General features: G+C 37.6%; 1 protein-coding gene across 2 annotated transcripts in view; it reads right to left on the reverse strand.

Annotated features, from left to right (window-relative positions):
- LOC105429513 (E3 ubiquitin-protein ligase MIB1-like) overlaps positions 1-23,852 on the reverse strand; it is an 84,559-nt gene that overhangs the window by 32,534 nt on the left and 28,173 nt on the right. Inside the window, exon 1 of one of the 2 annotated variants that reach the window (XM_089078858.1) lies at positions 12,424-12,443. The exons of the other annotated variant lie outside the window; for it this stretch is intronic. The gene's annotated coding sequence lies outside the window, so the exon portion shown is untranslated. Of the gene's footprint in view, positions 1-12,423; positions 12,444-23,852 lie in introns of those variants that run through there. 2 annotated transcript variants of the gene reach the window in all.

Genomic DNA, 23,852 nt, shown 5'->3' on the forward strand with positions numbered 1-23,852 from the left:
CACAAACACGCGTGGAAGGGCTTTACCGTTTTGCTGCCACCGCCGCCGCCGCCGCCGCCGCCGCCGCCGCCGCCGCCGCCGCCGCCGCCGCCGCCGCCGCCCTTTTCCTATCCGGACAGCGAAATCGGCTTTACGATATTACGCTGCCCGTGGAAGCCCGGGACATCCGGTTTATACGCCCGTTGCACCTTCTTTGTCCCGTATTCTACCACGCTTCGCTCCGGATATGCCATCTTTCAACTCTTCTTCTTTACATTCTTCTTTTTTTTCTTTTTTTTTTTTCCATGAAAACCGCAATTTCCACGGAAGTTTGCGGTATCGTAAAAGAAGACATCGTTTATTGCAAACATCGCAAATGCCTCAACGCTTACGCTTGCCAAATAGACCATTAAGAGAGGGAGGAGAGAGAAGATTATATAAAAATATATAAAATTTATAAAAATAAGTTCCGTTACGTAGATAATGAAACAGATCAGATTTTTACATTACATTTTTATCTTATATATTCGTAAGTAGTATGTATTTGCCGATAAAATTATTTATGGTTATAAATGGTTCCAAAAATATATAATATAGTTACATATTTCCGCTTTTGTTTTTATATACTGTTAGGAAAGCACTGAAATAATTGTAATTATTTTTAGATTCTATTAACGTTCACAAAAAAATCTTATATGTTAAATTTTTGGATTAGCATAAAAATTAAAGAATTATGATATATTTTATATATAATTTTGCAAGAATATTTTCTACTCATATTAACAATAACGTCAAACCAATAATCTAATATACATAAATTCCATTTATATATATTAGATACATAATTTTTTCAGCATATAGTTTTTTATAAATTCTGTTATTTAACCATTTATAATATAATTCCCTTATAAAAATAAATTATTAATAAAATCAATATCGCAATAATATAATCCTTGCTGTATATTTAGTTGTTATTTCCGTTATTTCGCTTTCCACAGCAGCTCTACGTTTGTTTCGTGCCCGTGTTGATCAGCGAACGTTCCACGAAATGACGTTTAGCGCGGTGTGCAATCGTTGATAATTCCCGCGTGCAACTCTAATTAATGTCGACGTGTCTGATAGAACGAAATAACGATTACCGTCGCGTACCACGAGAAATGACATTATCAATTTTCGGTCGCAAAATTATGCAAAGCAAATGTTGCTGGCCCGATAGATGCGCCATGCACGAGCCAATGCATTTTAAGCAGGCAGGGAAGGGGAGGTCTCAAAGTAAACAACAAAGTGGCGGCCACGAACGGATCTCTCACGGTCGAATTATCTTTCGCATGTTTAGCCACACCTTCGTTGAATCGGGATATTCCTCATTCTCTTCAAAAGTAATACGCAATATCCTGCCAATAAACAAGTTTTATCTCGCTTTAATACCGCTTAAATATTCTAACTTTCAAGTATTGATTGTGAGAAAGTTAAAAATGCACATGTGGGAATAGAGGAATTTTACATTTAAAAATTTTTCCTCCACGTTTTTCTTAGAATAGTTTTCTAATTATATTCTACAGCGCTTAATACATTTCTCTCGCTGACGTAAGAAACGTAAAATTATTACGACGGAGTACGTGTGCAGATCTTTTTTTTTTTTACCTTTGTTGGGAGCATTGCGTCGTTTAAATCAATCCTCTTGCTATTTCCGTCACGCAATCCTTACGGAAACATCGGGATCACGCTTTACTTCCGTTCTTTCTGAACGCGCCGGCGAAATAGCGACGTTCTCGGGAAAGCGCGACGAACGATTGACTACGAACGCGGAACGATTGCCTGCAAACGTAGATAAACGGCGACGATACGCGTTTCGGCGCTCTCACGCCCGATCGCGAAACACCTCGAAAATATCCAATTTCGCCTCGTCGTCGGATGACATGGGGATGCGCACGTCGCGGATGCGTCGCGCGGCGCGGCGCGGCGCGGCACGGCGCAACGCACAACCCTCTTCGTCGTTTCCTCGACCACCAAGTGCGCACCGTATACCCGGGCGGTACCTCGTAGCTCGTTCCGCGAGATTGAATCAAGCCCGCATGGCCGGGTTAACGCACATGAGGTCTGAATGCATAATGTCGATGTAAATGAGAGCCAAAGGTAAGCTGCCCTTCCCTCCGCCGACACGCGACCCTGTTCTCTTTCACTCTTTTCCCTCTTTTTCCTCTTCTCCCTCCCCGTCTCTCTTTTTATTTTAATAGTTTTCTTTCCGCTCAGTTTCTCTCTCTCTCTCTCTCTCTCTCTCTCTCTCTCTCTCTTTCTCTCTTTCTCTCCGTTATTCCGCCGTCAGTGGCGTAATCTCGTTTGGTGGGGTGGTCTTGCACGGCAAAATATGATTACGACGATAGCGGTAACGACGTTACCGGAGCTGACGCAGCCGGAGCCAGACCATCTATCCCAGATGGATCCTGGGGTACGGTTGATCCAGATGGATACACACGGCGATACGTTCCGCTCGCGATGTCCGTCTGCCTATCGACACCCGGTCCCGTGAGATAATTTAAAACAGCGCCGATAGTTATTGGTTTAGCCGGAGCCCGCAAACGACCGAAACGTTTTACTAATTGTCGATTTGGATGAATTTTAGCCTCGTTGGCATAACCGGATTCTTATAAAACAAAATAATAGTTCATTTTACTACGCTATAAAATTATGAAAATTATGATTCTAAACCTAGCTCATCAGATTCAAATATTACGTAAAGTATCTAAAACTAAATTGTTCCATAACGTTTGGCTTTTCTTTCGCTCTTTCGGATCTCATCTCTGAACAAATTAAAACAAATAAATTAAAATTGGATTTTTTTTTAGAAAAATTTCATTAGACATTTATTATATAAACTTGAAGTTTTTAATAGCATGTCTCTCCTTACCCAAATTTCCAGAGTATGTTTCGTTAAAAGAAAATCGATTGATAGTTAAACGACAGATCAGGTTTTATAATTAATATTAATCATTCCAAGGCGAATTCGCAGAAACATTTTATTTTCGTATTTTTATATATGAACGTAGAGAAGTCCCGTCTCTTACGGGAAATTCCGTGAGTACGCTAAACGAGTTGTGCGAGCTCGCGCTCCTCAGGGTCGACAGGTCGCAAGTAATCTTCCCTCCTGAGAAAACGATCGACCAGGTGAGCGCTTTGTCCCCGACCTCTGTGCCGTTCAATGATCGATAACGCGCAAACTTGATTCTCCAATGAAAACTTTCAGCAGACTACTCTCTGGTGCTACACCGGCAGGGTCCGCGTCTGCCGTTGGATACAAGAACCAGCTGGCTCTCCCGCAGGACTTGCATCCGCTCGAGGACGTCATCCGAGTGCTCGGCAAGCATCCGAGCTGCACGGCGCCGTAGAGGGAGAGAGGCCAAATCCTAGGTAGAGCTGGCTGGGTTTCGTGCCGGGCATTCGCGTTGCACAACTAATATGAAATCTCAAGGGTACGGCTTAGATCTTTGCCAGGCAAGTCGGACGTGTTTTGAGAACGTTAAGACGCTCTGACGTCCCCGGGACTAAAAACGTGATCGATATCGGGGACGACACCGGGGAAACTCTCGTTCCGCGCGATTCGCCTTGACGTCAATGGTTTCGCAGTCGAAACTTGGCAATTCCTTCTGACGGGTCGCGACATTTTCAGGAATTATTACTACGCGAGGACGAGTTATATGCGCGCGAGGAGACAATCGCCTTTTTCCCCGCTTCAACTTTTTAGTATCTAATTGTTCGAACAAACTGCACCGTTTCTCGGACACTTCGCGTCCGATGCGATCGATACGGAATTTTTTGCGCCGGGGCTCAAATCGTTTCGCGGATAATTGACGCGGCAGAAGAATTTCTCTCTCTCTCTCTCTCTCTCTCTCTCTCTCTCTCTCTCTCTCTCTCAGGAAGGACAGAAATCTCGAGGCACACTCTCGCACTCTCGAGTTTCGTTCCTCAATTCCCTCCAAAGCTGATCCTAGTGCCTTTAATTGTTTCCACACCGGTGTGCACCTCATAAAAACGGACTTGCGGATTCGATAGAAGTTCTCCCGTCGTTCTCGCGTCGCGCGACGGATTGCAAGAAATTAATTACCGTTTTTCAACGCGGCGGACTGAGCTGCCGCTCCTTGATTTCGGTCTTGTTAGCCATTCCGATGCTGATGGCGATGCAGTTGCGCGTGTTTCGGCGTTATGCGTCGCGTAAAATTAACATGTATTAAGATAGATACCTAAAATGTAAAATGGCCGCTGTATATCTCTCTTTTTTTTTTTAAATTCCTTGCGTGCAAAGAAAATATATACACACTCATGTAATATATATTATGCAAAGTAAAATATACTTAAATATTGTTTTAAAATTGCGGCGGAGATTAGCCTAGTTTTTATAATCATAAAATTACGAATAAAAGTAATTATCTTTTTTGCTGAAATTAATGATCATAACGGCGCTAATATCCTCATTTAATGTTCTTTTTTTTCTGTCGGTGTAAGTTATATGACGTGCACGCTTGAAATCGAGCACCTCGCGGTAGAAATTCACCGTAATAAGAGAACCGAATAAGAGGATTGCCTCGCTCGTTTGGTCGATCCGGAGAAACTTTCTCGCGGATTTATTGTTTTCATCACGCCAGTGTTCGACGGAGCGACTTGGATTAGCGGATTATTCTTCGGACGATTCGTTTTAATCTCCGAGATATATATCTGCGTATTTGTCGCTAGTATTAATTATGACGCAATTAAGTTTCTTTATCTATTAATAGCTTCATCATTTTAATGTTACGCGCATATTTTATATTTTTCGACGAAGCTAATCGATTTTCTTATCTTTATGAAATTCGTTCTATCTCTCTAATAATTCATTTATTTATTTTAATATATATATATATTTACATGCATATCGAAATCAATTTCGCTAAGAAAATGCCTAAATCCGCAGTCACAAACATTAAAATAGCGAGTTATGGAATTCTGTGATCATCTATTTATATATTCGTCTACAGAATGCCTGTTAATTAATTAATTAATTAATTCCACGCATAAATTGTTCACTGCAATTTCGGGGGAAAATGTAGCAATATATGCGAGACGCGACCTAATGTTCACTCTGGCCTCGTTATATTCGGTATCATCTCTGCTGTCGGCAGAGACACGGTGTAGGCGTAGAGAGAATGAACAGGCTGGCAAACAGACGGTGCTGAATTATAATCGAATATTTATGTCACAAGTGTACTTTATTTCGAGCCGGAAAGTATATCAAAGCCGAGTGAGTGCTCGCCGGTGACTTGCTTACACTTCAATTGCATCCTCTTGCTAATTGATACTTTTACTCGCGAAAATTTAAAACCGTTTTTCGGAATATCTCTCTTTTCCTTTCTTAAAAGTTAATTTCTGTTCTGCAATCGCGTGCCGAAGGAGGCGAGCTAAATATTACTATGGGCAATTAAGTCTCGAAATAAAAGGAAAGGCAAATTGAAGGAAAGGGGCAAAACTGATTAGCTGGGCAAACGACCGAACGTGTCGCGGTCGGGCTTTTGGATATGTTTCAACGAGCATTCGTGCATCGTTGATTCGCGCGAGGCCGTTTCCGAACTGACAGTCGCCGCTGCTGGATGAACGACCACCATGTCTCTCGGCATCGTGCGTTATTGCCCAGCAACTCGATTGGATCGCTGATTTTAATGTGTCGCGAGGCGGGCCGCATTCACGTTTACACGCATCAATAATGACGTAGCGCGTGCAAAATCAATTAAATCAATTAGCGGCGCGAATCCAGGAGCGGTGGAGAGACGGGGGAGGGTGAGGTGGGGGGGGGGAAGAGGTGTCGGGGGAGAGACGATGACTCAAAATCGCCTGGTGCCTACTTGTCTCCGCAATGCGCGGCGATTGGGGACAATCGTCGCGTGGTGTTTAAATAGCGCCGAATCGATCGTGCCAATCCCCCCTCCCCCTCCCTACTCCCCCTTTCACGTCAATTCTTTCTTGCAGAATGAAAACTATATATCCAGATCGCGATTCCCGCGCAATCCTTTATTCCATTAACATCCGCGTTTATGCAGAATCCGCGAATATGCTGCTTCGCAGAATATTCATTTTGCCGCGGTAACGCGCGGACTTTATAAAAATTCATTGAAATTGATTCGCGCCGCTTATCGTTCGTATACTTAATAACGACGCATCGACGAAGTTAATCAAAATGAAATCAGAATGAATAAAAGAGATAATAAAAAAAAAAAAAAAAGAAAAACACCGCGAGAAGATTAAAATAACTTCTTATAATATTATGCAGTCTTCCCCAAGAATATTTTATTTAATCTAATTATATTTTCATAAAAACAGGAAAAACATATAAACATGTAATTATTTCTCATTCTTGCAAATCGATATGTATGTGTATTTGAAATTTTATGATAACAAACGTTTTCAGTAGAAGAAACTTGTATTGTATTATTATCACATCAGTTATGATCGCGTTTGCTATTCGCGGTCGGAGTGACTCTGGAATAGGGCGATCTTGAATTGATCTTTCGAAGAATCGATTCTTTTGTATCCGTTTCTCGATTTTTTAGATCGATCTTACAGCTTCGATTAATCCAGTAAATAGATTCTTGAGATAAAAAATCGATCCTACAAAAATATAAGATTTCACGCATTGATTGACTTTTCGTATATGTGTATAGCATCTATACAAATTTATTTGAATAGGCTTTAAGCTTTAATATATTTATCGATTGTAGGCATATCGACAACAATAGAATATCATATTCAGATTTTATTTTTATTTTAGTTCTTAATAGAATGGACAACTTATAATTAAGACAACGTTTGATGACCTAAGTCTTTGTCTTTGGTAATGTACAATATTATTTTATGTCGCAAACCTTAATGATATATACAAAATATCATTTTATATACATTTTTAAAACTATATTCATATATATATACATTTATCAAAAATAAGCAATAAATATATATTAACGAACAAATATTGATGTTTTGTATTCATACAAAAATATTGTCATTATGTTGTCATTATAAAAAAAGTATACTTATTTCAAATAATATACCATGTAGGCTGCGTTTCGATACTCACTGCCTGAAGAAAACATATAGTTCAGGTCACATATATAGATTTTCAGTACTGGCAATGTATTTCGAAACGCAGCCTTTGTAAAATTAGATAAAAAGATCGATGGATCGATTCTTTGACAGTCAATTTTTTGGTGAATCGATTTTTAAGTGTCAGATCTAAATCGATCCAAAAAAATCGATACTTTTGAAAAAAATCCCTACTCTGGAAATCATCATCCGGCCAACGCAATGACGATCGTCATCGACATCGGCGATACGAAGGGGCGTTCGTCGCGTTTCGCGCACGCCATGACTCGGTTATCTCCTCGCTTGACTTAAGATTGATACTCGTCGTGTACGTATCGGCGGACGTTAGCAAAACTGCACGCTCACCTAAAGCGCATTAATTAAATGCCGCTCGGCGATACGAGCCCCCCCTCCCTCACCCTCATGTACGATCGATGCCGAGTCGTTATTCGCGCGCGGCGTGCGGGATGCGATCGCCCTTCTCTCCATATCGCCCTTTCTACTTGCGAAATCCCGCCGCAGTCAGGATGCAACCGCATTCGCACGCACCATTCGTCCTCGCGCATCGGAAGTTCGGAACTTCCGCATGTGTTGCAAATTAACGGGACCGTTCTTGCGAGCGGTGCAACGGGCGCGGTCGGCACGATCGATAGCTCCAGATAAACGAAGGCAACGGTTTCTGTATGATGAAATTTATCCCGGTCCCCCGACAACTCGCGCTGACGCATGATTTCGTCGCAACAAACAAAGATGCGCTACAAAAATAGTATACGTCTCTTTTTCAGGGAAAAAAAATGGTGATATCTGAATGGTGTAAGCTGAAATAGGTGCGCGATCTGAAAAGCATCGGTAACGTTAGTAGCTAAATAACATACTGAGATAGTAAAGTATCAAGAAAATATTACTATGATATAAGAGATTAACGAACAAATGGATTAAACGGGCTGAATGGAACGCGTGTGGTTTTAGAGATTTGGCCGATCGATAATCTCAAATGCCGTGCGATTCGTGAATTCCGTCTCTCCGCTCGATTATGCTTGATTACGCATTTTGTTTCGTCGCGGAATCCGCGTGGCATTATAGCGCGCGCGCGACTTTCGGCGCGTTGTTTCGGAAAAAATCGGATCTGCCGATTAATTCGCTGCGCGCGAGAATTATCGTATTATCGTCGACAGTGGTCGGCTGCGAAAGGATGAAATATGGACAACTCGAAATTAATCAATAAAGAGCAACAATTTCGATACCGCTCTAACGTCATACTGATATATATTTTATTTATTTGTTTATTTTTTTTTTCAAATTGTTCTTCGCGTATGGTTTCATCGCTGAAGCTCGACTGCTACTTGACTGCTGCGGAGCAACGTCGTCCGAGTTCCGCATCATCTGCTCTTTAAAAAGTCGCGTTTCACGTCGGGCCTCATAAATGATTCATGGCTGATAAATAACTGTCAGGCGGGACCTGAATCTACTTGTACTTTAATATCCGCGAAGTGCCTGCTTTTCCGAAGGATGCCTCTGTATACCTACGATAGTTAGAAAATCATTGCGGAAGACGGATTTCCAGCGACGGTTTAAAGCGATGGAACGTAACTCGTATCTAGTCCTTGTCCATTATGTCGGTCTCGGGGGATTTTTAAGTTTATAATTTTATTTTTCAGTTTTTTTTTACGTCATTAAAATAAAAAAATTTATCTTTGGTATTATATTTTTTGAAGATAATAAATTCTATACATCAATTATACTTCTATACTTCAATAAATGATGACTAGGAAAATTTTAATAATTTTCAGACATATTAATCTATTCAATATGTTAAGCATAATGACATATCAATTAATGATTATCGTAATCTAAACTTCCGATACATATAAAAATAGATAAAGTTAAAATTCAAAAGTTAAAATTACTTTGCACTCAAAAGTCTCTCATAAAATCGTGAGAAGAGATATTAAACTTCCAAACTTGTTTGGGTTTCACGATTTTACGGACGACACGTGGTTCGCCAATTGGAAGCGTTCGATACGCGAGCCAATCGGTGGCGTCGATGGGAAACGATGAGAAAACGCATTTATGCATTCTGTCGGTGTTGCTAGCGTATCGTGCTAGGGTGCGTACGAGCAAAAACAAATTCGCGAATAAATAACGTTATTTATGAGGTCACCGGATAGAGGGGTAGAAACGAGCGAAACGAATCGCTAGTGATGGAAGCGAAATCGTCTAGTATTTGGATAACGTAAAACGGGATGAAAAGATCGCATTTATGCGTATATATATATAAAATATATAATACATAAAAATATCTTTAAAAAAATTTAGATCAAAGTTTTAAATCTCTATAATAATATAATAAAAAGCTTCATATATAATTTTACATATATTTTTAATAATGTATATATTTATATAATAATTTATATAATGTATATATTTTAAATATATTTTAATTTATATATTTTGTCAATTTTTAAATATTTAATTTACAAGATATTAGTTATTATTATTTAGGTGCTACATGTCTGTGGAATTGATTAGACGATAAAATATGTCAAATAAAAAAAACCATTAGGTATATTACTAGACGTGTTAAAATAAGAAATGCTAGTTTTCTTGTTATTTTATATACTTTTCCGACGACAGCAATAACACTCGGTAAAATCATTCAGTCTCCCTTTGGTCTTAACGAGATAGGTGGTAGGTAATTATGCGGCACTTAACGGTGTTTGTAACGTTACTCCCATGTCTTTCCGTGAAGAACCTGCACAAGTGGGTTTCTTTTTTCATTTACAGAAGCGAGAAAATGAAATCGTAACCAAGCTGTTACGACTTAATTTGCTTTCTCATTGCTGTAAGATTTTAATCTCTCTTTTTTTTCTTAAGAAAAGAACTTCTCTTATATATAAAAAAAAAAAACCGAAAATTCTTGTTTTTATTAAATTCAAGTATTATTCAGGTTTACAAAGAATATATTCGCAGCAACTAATTTTCTCAGAAGCTAAAATGAAAATCTTATTACTTCCAGGAAAATAACTCAGAAAATTAATCCAGTATTTCAATATTCCAGTATTTCAATATTTGGAATTTTATTATATTAGAGAAAATATATTTTTTTATTTGTATTTTTCTGACAATATATAACTTACAAAAGTTTAATCTTAATATTTGTTTTCTCTTGTTTTTTCTTTTTCTAATATAAAAAAGTTTATTAAATTTTTAAAATCTTTTATCAATTTTATAAAATTACATTTTTTGTAACAAAATATCAGTTGAGATATATTGATATATGCGCATTTAATCTTCTCTTGGAAAATCTACTAAAGATAATATTTCACCAATGCTATAAAATTTATTGTGTAGCAAAAAGAGATTTATTATCGTTATTGATAAATCATAATTTCTATTTTACTGTATAAGAATATCAAAGTCCGTAAATCAGGAATTAAAATTTTAAGCAGAGTAAAATATAGAGACCTTTTCTATGGAATATATCATCAAGTTTAGGATTAATCTCGGAAAAAGGGGAATTTAATGCCGATCTGTCTTTTGCGGTTGAGTCTTATGTCGTCAATAAATTATCGCGGATGGGATAAAATGTACAATATTGCGTATAATATCGCGCTGAAATTCTGTATGGTGTATGATAACAGAGTAAATAGCCTTTACACTTTCCGGTCGGGATAATGTCGGTAAGGAATAGGGGATGAAAAGATTGATACAATCCGTTTTATTGCGGTTTAATTTATACCCTGCCATCTGGGTGTGCACTTTTGCTCTTAGACCACGATAGTTTCTATTTCCTTTCCTCCCTTTTTTTTGAAACTTTAAATCAGGAAGTGCGATATTTCACAACGCGGTGAAAGGCCCAAACATCCGACACATAGGAGAGGCCGTTAATAAATCACGAGTCGCTAAGACTGCGGGATGTTTTATCCTGCCTCGCAAAATCCGCGAGGAACCCGCGGGATCTTCGCACGTGCATAAACGTAATTTTTCTTAATTTCATAACGCGATATTTGCAAGCTAATACATTTAAAATTTTCACAACATTGGTTTATTATATTATTATATACAAAAAAAAAACGATCAAACTGTGCGTAAATAAACAATACTAATTTCTATAAACTAGACGATTGATCTAGATAGAAAGAATCTAGATCGAATATCTAAATGGAATATTATTTCTGAAGAAACGAAAATTTCTTATTTATATATGTAAATGTGTGCAAGTGAAGGACTCTATGATTTTCGTAATCAAAATTTCTAATCTAAGATTCATATTGTATGAATTTCATATCAAAATAACATTAAGTGAGATATTCGGAATAAAATTTTGTATCTGCAAACACATGATTTTATAATCACATTTTGATTAGAGATCAAATAAATACACAGCTGAATGTGAGAAACGAATGATTATGTTTGTGAAAATATATCGTTAAAATATTATATGACTGCGTTACGGAACACTTCAGAATATTGCATATGCAATGCTGTTATTTTATATTATTAAATGTTCCTTTCAAATAAAGTGAAATTATAAATAAGTGAGGAAGTAAATAAAATTATAAAATTAAATTGGTTTATTTATTATACAAATAATTAAAATTAAAGTAAAATTAAAATAATTATTAATGTGCTTCTCTCAAATAAGTTTAAAATATGCTATTTAAAAATGAAATATTTTCGTTCTTTTTATAAAACTTTTTATAGAAAAGTCAATCTCAAATTATATTTAAAAAGATAATGAGAAAAAGTATAATGAAACGCAGCTAAATTAACAATTTTTTCTCACTTTATAAATGATATCATTTTCATTTTTTACCTTAATAAATGCTTGCTTTTTGCTCTTCTTGCTCTTTGTCATTCATAAAACATGAACACCATGAAGAAATTTAATAAAATTTTATTTTCTAACTATATCAGTATTCAATTTATCATTATATTATATTATCATTTGTCATTTCCCTTTTTTCCTTGTATTTCACTAATTATTTCAATGTTGGAGTAGAAAATTTGAACCGTTATAATCTACTTCACAAAAATTGTATGATAAAAAATTAACCAAATGAAATAATTGATACATTATATCTTCATGATGTTCCCAATTAGTCTTCGTATATAAAATGTTGAATAAATTGATAATTATTTCAAGATTAAATATTTGTACTAATTTGTCCTCGTCCATTCCATAATAATAAATTTTCACGAGAGACATTATATTTCATCAAATTCTTATACATTCTTTATTTTTATATATGCATACATATTTATAATAACTTATTGTATGTATCTGACATAATTTTCACGTAGATCCATTACCTTAGTAAAAGATAATATGTCACTCACCGATACGATGCGCAGCGGCGTAGTTGTTGAAACTACGATGATCTGTAAATAGAAACTACATGTTACACACAGAAATGCACATTATAGCGACGTCCAAAATAATTAATATCTAAAAGAATAATTGTTGCCCGCGCATTAAATCGTTATAAATGATTAATTCCGCAAGTAACAAATGAAATTTACTCACCCCCATCGTTGCTACGCCGTCGCCCGATGCCTCCCAGACCGCCTCCTCCTCTCAGATTCGTTCGTTGCACTCGTATAACACAACACTCGCGGAAACACGGTTAATTACGATCACGCGTATTAATCATCACAATAGAATAAACGCCTGCATTTTGCACGGCATTCCCGATGTTCGTTTCATCGCGCGCGATGCGCACTTTACTATTTTTAATTGCGACGGAATCCCATCGAAATGCGATTATCCGAAAATACATAATCAAAATTCAGCATCGCATGCGTAATATATTTCGAGGTATTTAGTGTACTATTTCGCACTGTCATTTCGAAAGAACAAATTATACATTTGAATTTGCGAAGAATGCGAATCTCAATGCAAAGATATCTTCGAACCGACAAGGAAATTATTCGCGCGAAGATGTATGGTCGAATTTAATCGATTGATCATTTAATTGCACGAGTTAATAGTAAAATTAATTATCCGTGCAAAGTAATATGGCGTTTAGCTTTTCATTGTACCTTCCGTGACTGTGTTTCGATGGGGAATGATACGGTGATACAAAGTTTACTCTTGCTCGCACGGGTCTCGCTCATGCGTACGTCACGGCCTTCAAGAATCACAACAAACATCAAGGCCAAGTAATAATGTTTACGACTCGTTTATAACAACATATTTAATGCTGTTCTCTACGAAATATGTAATCTGTACATTGAATATTGTTCCTTGTACTTTAAATTAATTTTGATGAGCGAGTTATTGTATATTCTGCATTTCGTTTTGTGAACTTGTTAACATTTCCTGAAATAACGATTAATTCCATTCAGTTGAAAGAGCATTTTGAAATGAAAATATTGAAATTCTAATTGACAAGAGAATTTGTTTCAATTTGGTTAATGTATGTATAAAATATTGCTAATAGCAAATTGTAACTGTTATTCATATAGGAATTATTCGTTTCTTTTAATAATAATTTAAATGGATAATGTTAATTATTCAATTTAAAAAGAATTATTAAATCTATTATTTGAAGAGTAAAATTATTCTCGCTTTAATAAAAAAAAATTATATAAATTTATTATTTTTTATTACTATGGATCTTTTAGAGAGGAAAGAAATTGTATGATTTTATTAAATCAAGTACTATGCTTTCAATGAAAAAAATCAAATTAAATCATCATGAAAATATTATCAAATTTATTTCTTTTATTGAATTTTCTTAATTTCTTTAAAATCACAATTTCATTATTTTTATGATGATAAAATTTAAAAAAATATTTTATAAATATTGTTCTTAAGTAAAACAAAGGTAAAATTTTATCCTCAAATAAATAGATAAATTTAATATCGCTAATATATTCATACATCATTTTAATAATTTATTGAATTACATCCTTAAACTCCGATTTTTCACATAAATAATTGTTTTTTCTTCAAAATCTTTCTGTAAAAATCAGTAATGTAATCGTGAGTAACAAAATTCAAACTGTATCTCAAGATAAACTTTATTTGAACTTTATCTTTCTCAATTGAACCGTAATTACGAATGATAAATATCAATCAAATTAATGTTCTATTTATTAAACTGTATGGTATTCTAAAGTTCCAATTGAGTTTTTCAGCAGAAATATGGCTATAAATACAAACTGAATGTATAAATACAATGAATACTAAGACACTCGTATCCAAATAAGAGTTTCTTCTCACGTTCTGTTAAAATTTCTATTCACATGTAATACATGAAATTGTTCTTGTTTCAGAACACAGTATCTTGAATGTCCCACCTAATTCCATATCTCGACGATCGCAGTTACCATTCGCAAGACTGCGGAGTTTCTCATGAAATTCTCTTACTAAACTAAAATGGATATTTGTGCTATTCTCATAAAATAGTAGCAAAACACGAGGCAATTTCTATTTATTCCATTTGTCCACCGTGGTAATTTCCGTAATTTCTTTGAAAAATGATATATGTAATTAATGTTTTAATTGGCTTATTTACTAAATATATAACTTTATTCTGTTTCTCAAATGAGATCTGTTATAAATAAAAAATAAACAACAATGTGATAAATCCAAAGTTAAATAAAAAGATCATGATTATTCTATTTTTTCTAATTTTTAAAATAATATTAAATAATATTAAAATAATATTAAAAAATTAAATATTTCTATAATTGTATACAAAATAAAAGCAACCGATTTTGATAATATATCATGATCTTTATATAATATCTTATCATTGATTTTCATAAATTAAAATTGATTCAGATCAGAGATTATCCAAGTATTAAGATTAAAAGCAAAATTATTATCGTTAATATCATTAAATGAGGAAAACATTTGTATCTGCTTCTATATGTTATCCTATCTTGCTTTTTTACCTTTTTTAACATTTGCAGGAGAACTTAAATCAGAATATCACACAGTGTACGAAAGTTTTTGTAAAACCGCCATTTATCTACCACGCGTGTCGTGCAATTTCATGTTTGAAATATAGAATCTGCATGAAAAACAATTTCTTTCGAGCAACCGAAGACTTCATTTCACGATCGTAGTTCCACATTTCGACTTCCGCTTCATAATTTTTAATTATTCGGTATGCATATTTAATATAATTCCTACGAAAGTAATAGAATCTTTAATTTTTTTTCGATCAATTCTTTTTTCATTAGAATGTTTTATTAATATTTGGAAATATATAACTTAGAGTTAATTTTTCCATTCAAAGTGATATTTTTGGCACTACTGACTACGATACTACGTATCTTAATTAAAAAATTCACTAAAAACTTCTACAACATTTCAACATAAAATATTTAAACAACACTTATCATATCATGTATAATTAAACAAACAAATATTAAAATTATGCAGTTAAATACAATACGTATGGAGTTCTAAAAGTAAAAATATACAATTCCTCATTGTGTAACGAGAAGCTGTTTATTGAACTCGAATATATATATATATATATATATATATATATATATATATATACTCTTTTAACATAATAATTCTAAATTCAAATTTACTTGCAAAGCAGCTGATTCGCAAATATCGCAAACTGTAAACGTTGGACGTAAACGATACCATAATCCCAATGGCGTAATTTATCGGCGGTGTGTCCGCCCTCGGTGCCACACTTGCGAGTGAGGGGCTTGCTAGGGCGAAGAGTGGTAGAGGCGCCCTCAGAAAGACTCTGCCATTTCCGTTTACCCACGGTTTCGTGGCGCTCCGCTGTCTCGTCCAGGCGTCCCGAAGTCTGCCCGGAGTTTTCGGTTAGTGGAGTTAGTGTATGCTGGGCTGGCCCTCGCTCGATAGTTCTCCTTTTCCCTTCTGATCTCCGCCCCGCCGAAACAGTCGAATCAAGTGGCGATGCTCGCCTCCGTAATTGGCAAAATGGAATCGTGAAGCCGGGAAATACGGCGACGGTATGATCGTGTAGAACCATTATCGTTCGCAACATTGACGCATACGTGAAATCTCCTCCCTCCCCTCACCCCCTCTTCTTCCTCCATTAAACTTTAGCGATCAAATCTTCGAATTTGAAATCGACCTCTCCTTCGAGTATTTCTGCGATGACCAGTCATATTTTGCGAGCTTTTATTTTTATTTCACTTTGCGCGTAAGTGTAGAAGCAAATTAATTCGGATAATGTCAAATTTTATTCAATTTGTATTTATCCTAATTAATCCTGCTTTCACGACGTTCAAATCAAAAAGATACTTCAACATCTGCTCATTAAAATTATACGAGAATAATAAAGTATTATGTAGTGTAATAATAGTGGTTCGCGTTAAGCTTCCCTTTGAATAGAGATTGTCCCTGCTAATTATGAATATTCAACCATCTCGTAAACGTCGCGATAGCGAGAGCTCTCTCTCTCGTGTTAATGCTTGTTAATATTCTCCAACAGTTGTTAATGGTTGTCGTTTTTTCGCTGACTTGCTCTCGCTCGCCATTGGACTGATGAAATCGGTCGTCAAGCGCGCGATTCAAACGTATTCACCTCGTCAGCTGGACGTTCGTGGAAAACCGGATATTTGTCATGCACGCCGATGCACGATCGTAATGCACTTTTAGCGTCTCGAGGCGAAAGCGGGCCATTAGAATCGCGGATGGCGTACGGGGTTTTCCACGCGAGGTGATGTGCGGGAGGGCGGGGGGGAGGGGGAGGGGCGACCGATTCGACCGAATGTACCTCTTCTATCTAAACTGCCTCGAAAGACAGCGCGGCAGTTAAGCGCGGCGAAATTGCAAATCGAAACGTTTTACGCGGGCAATGAAAGGAGTCGGGACCCGCCAGTTCGATTACGGCTCTGGCCGTAAACTCGTGACCCGGGAAATATACGTGAATGGGAATGAAGAGCAAGAACGAGTGATCGTGGCCGCTCGAGTCGAAGACAATCACGGTGGATCCGGACGTATCGCGAATTCCTTCTTCGATTACGCCCTTCTTCCTTTTCCCATCGATGCACTCGTCGCTGGCACGTTCCGATAATCAAATTCGGATTCGTCGAATTTCTCCAACGAACAATCCCACATTTCGTCTCTCTTTCTGCTAGACATAATGAGAACGATCGATTTCACGTATAAATCTTTTTTCACAAAGTTTATTAAGGCTCAATATTATATCTTTTTTTGTATTTAGCATGGCTATCGGTGAAATATTTGGGAGGTAATATTTTTTGTATTATCAGCGTCCTCGGAAGCTTGTTGAATGAAAAAGCCAAATCGTACGATTTTGATGGTCGCCGTAAAAGTCGCCGCGGTTTCGAGCGTGCCTGACGATGCACGAATTTGATGCTACAGTTTTCGCTTCTCTCGGATTTATCGCCTGTTTCGATGCATCGACGACGCGTCAACGGCATGCCAACTCGCGCTATCGTCCGTTGAATCGACGAAAAGTCCCGGGAACCGAAGGGCCATTGGGCGCGAGCCCGTTTTAGAGCGTCGACGACAGCTGTCGCCAATCGTGTACGAAAATAAGAGAAACCGTTGTCGACTCCTTTCTTTCTACGATCGAGGCGGTGAGTGGATGAAGGCGCGCTATGGGATCTCATAAACTGCCCTAACAATGGAGCTTGAACGATGTGAAGCATCGCGACGGATTTTGAAATGGAATTTTTGTGAAACAATTCCGAAACGATATTTCACATGTCTAAAGAAATATAAATCCAAATGTACTTATTTAATTGAAGATCTTATATCGAAACATAGCAATGTAGATGAAGACAATTCAACATTAGTATTTTAATATTAGAATTAACGTTCATCTTAATAACATTATGCATCTAAAAGAAACGAAAAAAAAAAAATAAAAGAGAAAAAAATGAGAAAATAAACTCGGTGGGAAAAAGATTCATAAAAAAATTCACACACACACACACACACACACACACACACACACACACACACACACACACACACACACACACACACACACACACACACACACACACACACACACACACACACACACACACACACACACACACACACACACACACACACACATTTATCCTGACCTCCGGCTTGCGTTCCATTTGACATTCCGCCTGCTCTAACTTCGTCATCGTCTTCGTTAATATACACCGCGCTCTCGCACTAAGGTTGTTGAAAGTTCAACGAAAACGAGAAGCAAACGGGAGCGCTTATTATGCGGGGAATATTAAAAAGTCGCCAACTTGTTGAAAATCTCAGACTTTCTTTCGAACTGCTTTCATATGCGTTTCATAAAATGACCGCGTCAAGCGTCAAGCAAAAAAAAAAAAAAAATCAACGAAAATTCTTGATCGAAGCGATCAAAATGATTATTCAATTTCTTTCTCCAAATATATATTAATCATATAATTGTATTATATAACAAACATCGAACAATAAAGTAATAAAAATCGTATCATAGAGGCGCGATTTTATGCGGGAAAAAATGTCGATGGAAAAAAAAAAAAATAGAAAGAAATTCGAAGAGAGAATTTATGACAATCATCGAAATCTATTTCGGGCAATGACATTCGTTAAAGCAAGGCAATTAGAGTCTAATTGCCAACGATGAATATTATTATACATCAATAATATCGTTCAATATGTATCTATTTAGCGACCATCACTACCATCGCCCGGTGTGATGCAATTTGCAAAACAATTTACGTTTCGGAGTGGCGGGGGGGTGCGCTCGCGATTTATCCCTAATTACGATGGATCGACCCCGATTGCGAGTAGCAATTGTAGGTCACAGGATATCCAGCGCGCCAGCCAGTCAGCTACAGTCCATCGGACGATTATCATTCGCGACAGCGTGTTTCGCGACGTGGCTCAGGCTCCTTTGATCGATAGATCAAGCCGATTGCGGCTTACTCTCGCAATTTCACGTCGCGGAGAGGAGAGAGATTTACGACCGCTGCGACCGACAATGCGAATCCCCTTTAATAACCGATCCTCCCTACCGCCCCTCCCGGCCACCCTCTCGTCCTTATTGCTCTCGCCGCCCGCGGGGCTTTTGCCATTTGTACGCGCGATTCACGACCGCCTACTTCGCGATCCGCATCGCCATCGTAAATTCGCATTACGAGATAATACGACAATTATACGTCGGAGTTTATACCGTGTCGCAGCCGGCGGGCGATTCTGCGCGGAATCAGGCTGACAAACACGATTCCGGATGAGTAATGTGTTGTCGCGCGAGCTCGAGAGCCGTTTTCCAAATCCGTTTCGATTTGATCGGATCAGAAATCGATAAGCGAGAGCGCTCGGTCTTGCCCGACGGATTATCTCGATTGGCCTAGATTTGTCTGGCGTTTCAAAAAATACGGCGCACCCGTTTCGAAACGCCGCCGGAATTTTTACTTTCTCTCTCTCTCTCTCTCTCTCTCTCTCTCTCCCTTCGTGATCTTTTTTGTCATAAAATTATGAAAGGGAATGACGTTCGATCTGTTGTTCGAAAAATGTTGCCAAATAAAACAAGTCAGTTCCGAATTACTCGAAAAATATATATTTCGCGATGCTGGGATACAAGTATAAATTTTCGCGGCCCTTTGTACATTTATGTGCTTGTGATGGTGCCATAAATATTAAATTCTATGTGTCGAAGCGTGTTTACGGCAGCCGACGTCGTTTGCATGCGCCTGCCTCGCCGCGGATTATGGCGAAAGCGACAGAGCCGGATAATTACCGACCAGGATTAGTGAATGGTCAACAACGAAAATCATAATTTCCTTTCAGGTCGGTCAACGCGATCGGTCAGGGGGTTATCCAGAATCAGCTGTCCAAATTACAGCCCGATACACACGACCGGTGTGACGTCAACACAAAGCCAGATGCGTGTAAACATCGGTCGCGCTCCGCCCGACTATATCGCCGATGAATCATTCCTGAAGCTTTTACTCGACTAATTAATTTGCGGTCACGCCGGGTATTTATTGAACCCGCGTAATTACGATTTATAACGGATATATCCAATGAGGATACGCTATAATATTATATCATGCTTATTTTTCAATGTGCCGCACGTGTGCCGCGTCCTCGTTTCAAATTTTGGTTTTCGGATATAGATCGCGATCCACGTCGACATTTTTCTTTCATTTAATTCAAACAATGGTTCCACTCTTTCTCTCATTCTTACCGATCTCTACTTGTCGTAATGTGGAGTTTGCTCGTTGAGTCGTGCGCGCCGCGATAACGCGAAAAATGGATCAATACGCGCTATTATAATGATCGCGGCAGAAAACTGCTGTTCTTGCCTGATTGAACGTGCTCGTTCGCGATTGCACGAACGTTAGAAATGATCGAAAGACACTCGCTTTTATAGATTACACAGAAGAAATATCCTTATAAAGCAAATATAAAACATTATGTTCACATGGCGGTCGATATATAGCGAGTTGTTTTAATGCCTTTGATATTTGACTATGTTAAAATATTTTATTTATAAAATTTTATTTATAAAAAGCAATTCGCGTTACGTTTCATTTCTTGCCAATTTTAATTTCAGTAACTCTACATTTGTGTCGTTTTATAACCACTTTTTAAAAATAATAAATGTAACATGCGCATAAAATACATACATGTAAATTTTACAAGATTTTAACTACAAAAAAATATTGCTTGATTCAGATATATTTTTGACATATATATTTTTCGATTGTTAGAAAAATATTTGATGTTACAGTTAGAGGTTGATTTTTCGAAAGAAAATGTTTTTCGATCATCCCTAGCAAACGCGCCGTGGCACAGGGGTGCTGAATAAACTGACTCGCCCGTAGAGACGAGCTTCGCGTTAGGTGTTAACGATGAATTGTGGGCCAGCCGGAAAACCAAGGTCTCCGCTGGGAGATCAGAGCCGAGACTATCGCGCACTTTTGCCATACCTTCTAATGGCTGCGAGAGCCGCCATTATCCATCGGGACGAAATTCATTTCTCAACTCGCGCAGTCGTTAACCGAACAAGTTAGATTTGATAATTGAATCAGTCTCGTCGAAAACAAACACATGCGACTCGATTTGAAGAGTCAAAATTCACATTGGATTCGTTTATGATGGATGATTTATGTTACGTGGAAAAACACGCGCGAGCAACGAGACAGCCGCTTTTTCCTCTCAAAACGGCCCCGATTTTCGCGCAACAAATATACGTTACGCTCTCAATATCGGTTATATTCCTGTTTTAATATTTCTTGTGGAATTTGCATGGGTACGAGGTCACGTTCAACGGGAAAATTTTCGCGTTATTTTCACGACGATCTCTTGCGAATAGAATCACGAACTACGATTGCGATTCGTAACGGAATGTTCGGTACCTTAGCACGAAGCAATCTTTACGAATAATCGTAAGAGACGAGATTGGTTCGCGCTAACGGAGATTGATTTTCAACCCACTTTTAATACTCAAATTTTATCAGTGTCTTTGATATCCGCGAGATATTCGATTAATTTTTTTCAAAGCTTGATTAGTTTCTCTCTTTGCCCCCGATGCAAGTAAGTCGTTCAAATCCGATTTAAGTCAATTTTACGAAATCAACTTTTCGAGAGAGCTCTCATCAACTTCCGCGCGCATCTTTTGAGACGTCGTCGGGTAAGGACGATGATCGTAGTTCACCTTAATGAACGTCGGTCGTCTCCGTTGCGAGCGTTTGTGGCTCCGTTGGTTCCTTATCAACATTAGCCAGTGAGACGCGAGGGAGAATAACATTGGCCTCTGGCGAGTAATATATCCATATTTCCCGTCATCCCTTAATGCATTATGCATAAGGGTTCGATATATCCGGCGGAGGTGTGGCGCGACGGCGCGCGGGTGTAGGGTAGTAGTACATATTCGTGTGAACTCTGCATATCTCTTTTGTGACCCTGGCACAAGAGCGCGCGCGTGCCGTAATAGCAAGCGCGTAAAACCGCACCTGTGTGTGTATAGCGCGAGCGTGGTTAATAATATTTGATAACCGAATATAAAAGTCTCTTTTAACGTAACCGCATAATTGGCCGAGTAAAGAGCCGGGCGTTCACCGCTTACTCAACTACAAAATAAAAAATTATCTCGTCGCTCGTAGGAGGACGTAATAACCGAATCATCTGACAGATGGGCCATCGCGCACTGCCAATATTTGCGTCCATTAATTCTGCGTCAGTAGCGCGCAGTATGCAGGTTTAATTATTAACAAAGGGAATCGAATGCGCCGCACAGAATGTAACGAGCACAGAATTGCGTGTTGTAAATAAATGAAATTCTTTTAAAACGCTACTAATTTCAGTTATACGTAGCAGTTAGCCGAAAACTATGCTAATCGAAAATTTTATTTACGCCGTCCCGTACAGATTATATCTGTTAAAATCGCTGGAATATTAATATCTTAATTACATACGCTATAAGCCGGTAGCATACGCCATGCTAATGTGCTATACGTATGTACATACGTATATACGCGAAACGTGAATTTTAAGGGCGATTACATATATATAAATAGAGTGACATAAGCATTGTGCACAGACCATCACGCATCACTTCATTTTAAACGCACGAATCGGCTCGATCGTTGCGTTGCATCCGCTTTTACTTCTACGGCTGACTAATTCGCGAGTCCTCCACTGCGAAATTCATTTCAGCGTCAACGATGATAAATTACCGTCACATTGGGGAAATTAATTTTTACACGGCCAATGACCGGTTGATGTGCATCACCGTCGTTATAATTTTCTATTTTACATACATCACAAAAAACCATGATACAATCAGAAACGGGATGACTTTTAAAATACTTTGAGCTTTAACATTTTCAAAGCTTTTCTCAGTGACAACGAACCTTTGCGTTTTAAGTTATAAGTTCATCAATGCATACATCTTTCTCAATAAAAATATATTTCAGCGGTATGTGAGATTTAACTTTCAAAATATTGCAACCTTTGGTCAAAAGAAAGTTAATATTTTGAAAGTTAATATTTTGAAAGTTATATTCTTTATACGATAGGTAACGTAGATAGACAAGGTAATTTGAGTATTCGCGAGCGTTATAAAGATTAAAATCGAATGGAAAAACGCGAACATCGAATGGCGAGCCTGATGGAATATAGGTCAAACTGGAAAATAGCAAAAGTTCCCCATAGGACACTAATCTACGGAATGCGACCGTAATTTCAGCCAAGTTCCATAATAGCTTTGCGAAACGAGATATCTGAACCAGACAATGTAGAAAATTTGGTTATTAAAAGATACTGCCATTAAATCAAAGTTAAGAATCGACAAAGTTATGTAATGATTTAAGCAAATCCTATTATTAAAATTGGAAAAACTATTCCCGCAAATTTCAAGATAAAAAAAAATAATAGAATTGTGAAAAATAAGAATAAACTCGCGGGCAAAATACATATCATACGAGAAGAAAGAGAGAATCAGTGATAATTGATGTAACGAGCCTGAAAAATTGAAAAATAAAATAAAATTAACAAAAAAAAAAAAAAAAAAAAATAGACGTTAACTATTAATTTCTAAAGGAATAGAGAAAAAAAATAAAGAAAACGGGATCGTATATGGAAAATCGAGATTTTTTCGAATTCAATTCTGTCCTCCAAATAGATATCGAGTGATATCGTATCGCTCGTACTCGCGTGAGTGTTGCCAGAATTTTCGAGACCTTCGCAAAAGTGGAAAATTGTTCGCGCGGTACGCGGCAAAGAACGGGAATTCCAATGGATACCTGGGTTCCCGAGCGACCACCTTTCGGCCCCTCCCCCGCACTTCAGCGACACGTATGTATAA

The sequence above is a fragment of the Pogonomyrmex barbatus genome, unplaced genomic scaffold (genome assembly GCF_055798465.1).
Source record: "Pogonomyrmex barbatus isolate J1 unplaced genomic scaffold, ASM5579846v1 scaffold3, whole genome shotgun sequence".
NCBI classification, from domain to species: Eukaryota; Metazoa; Arthropoda; class Insecta; order Hymenoptera; family Formicidae; genus Pogonomyrmex; species Pogonomyrmex barbatus.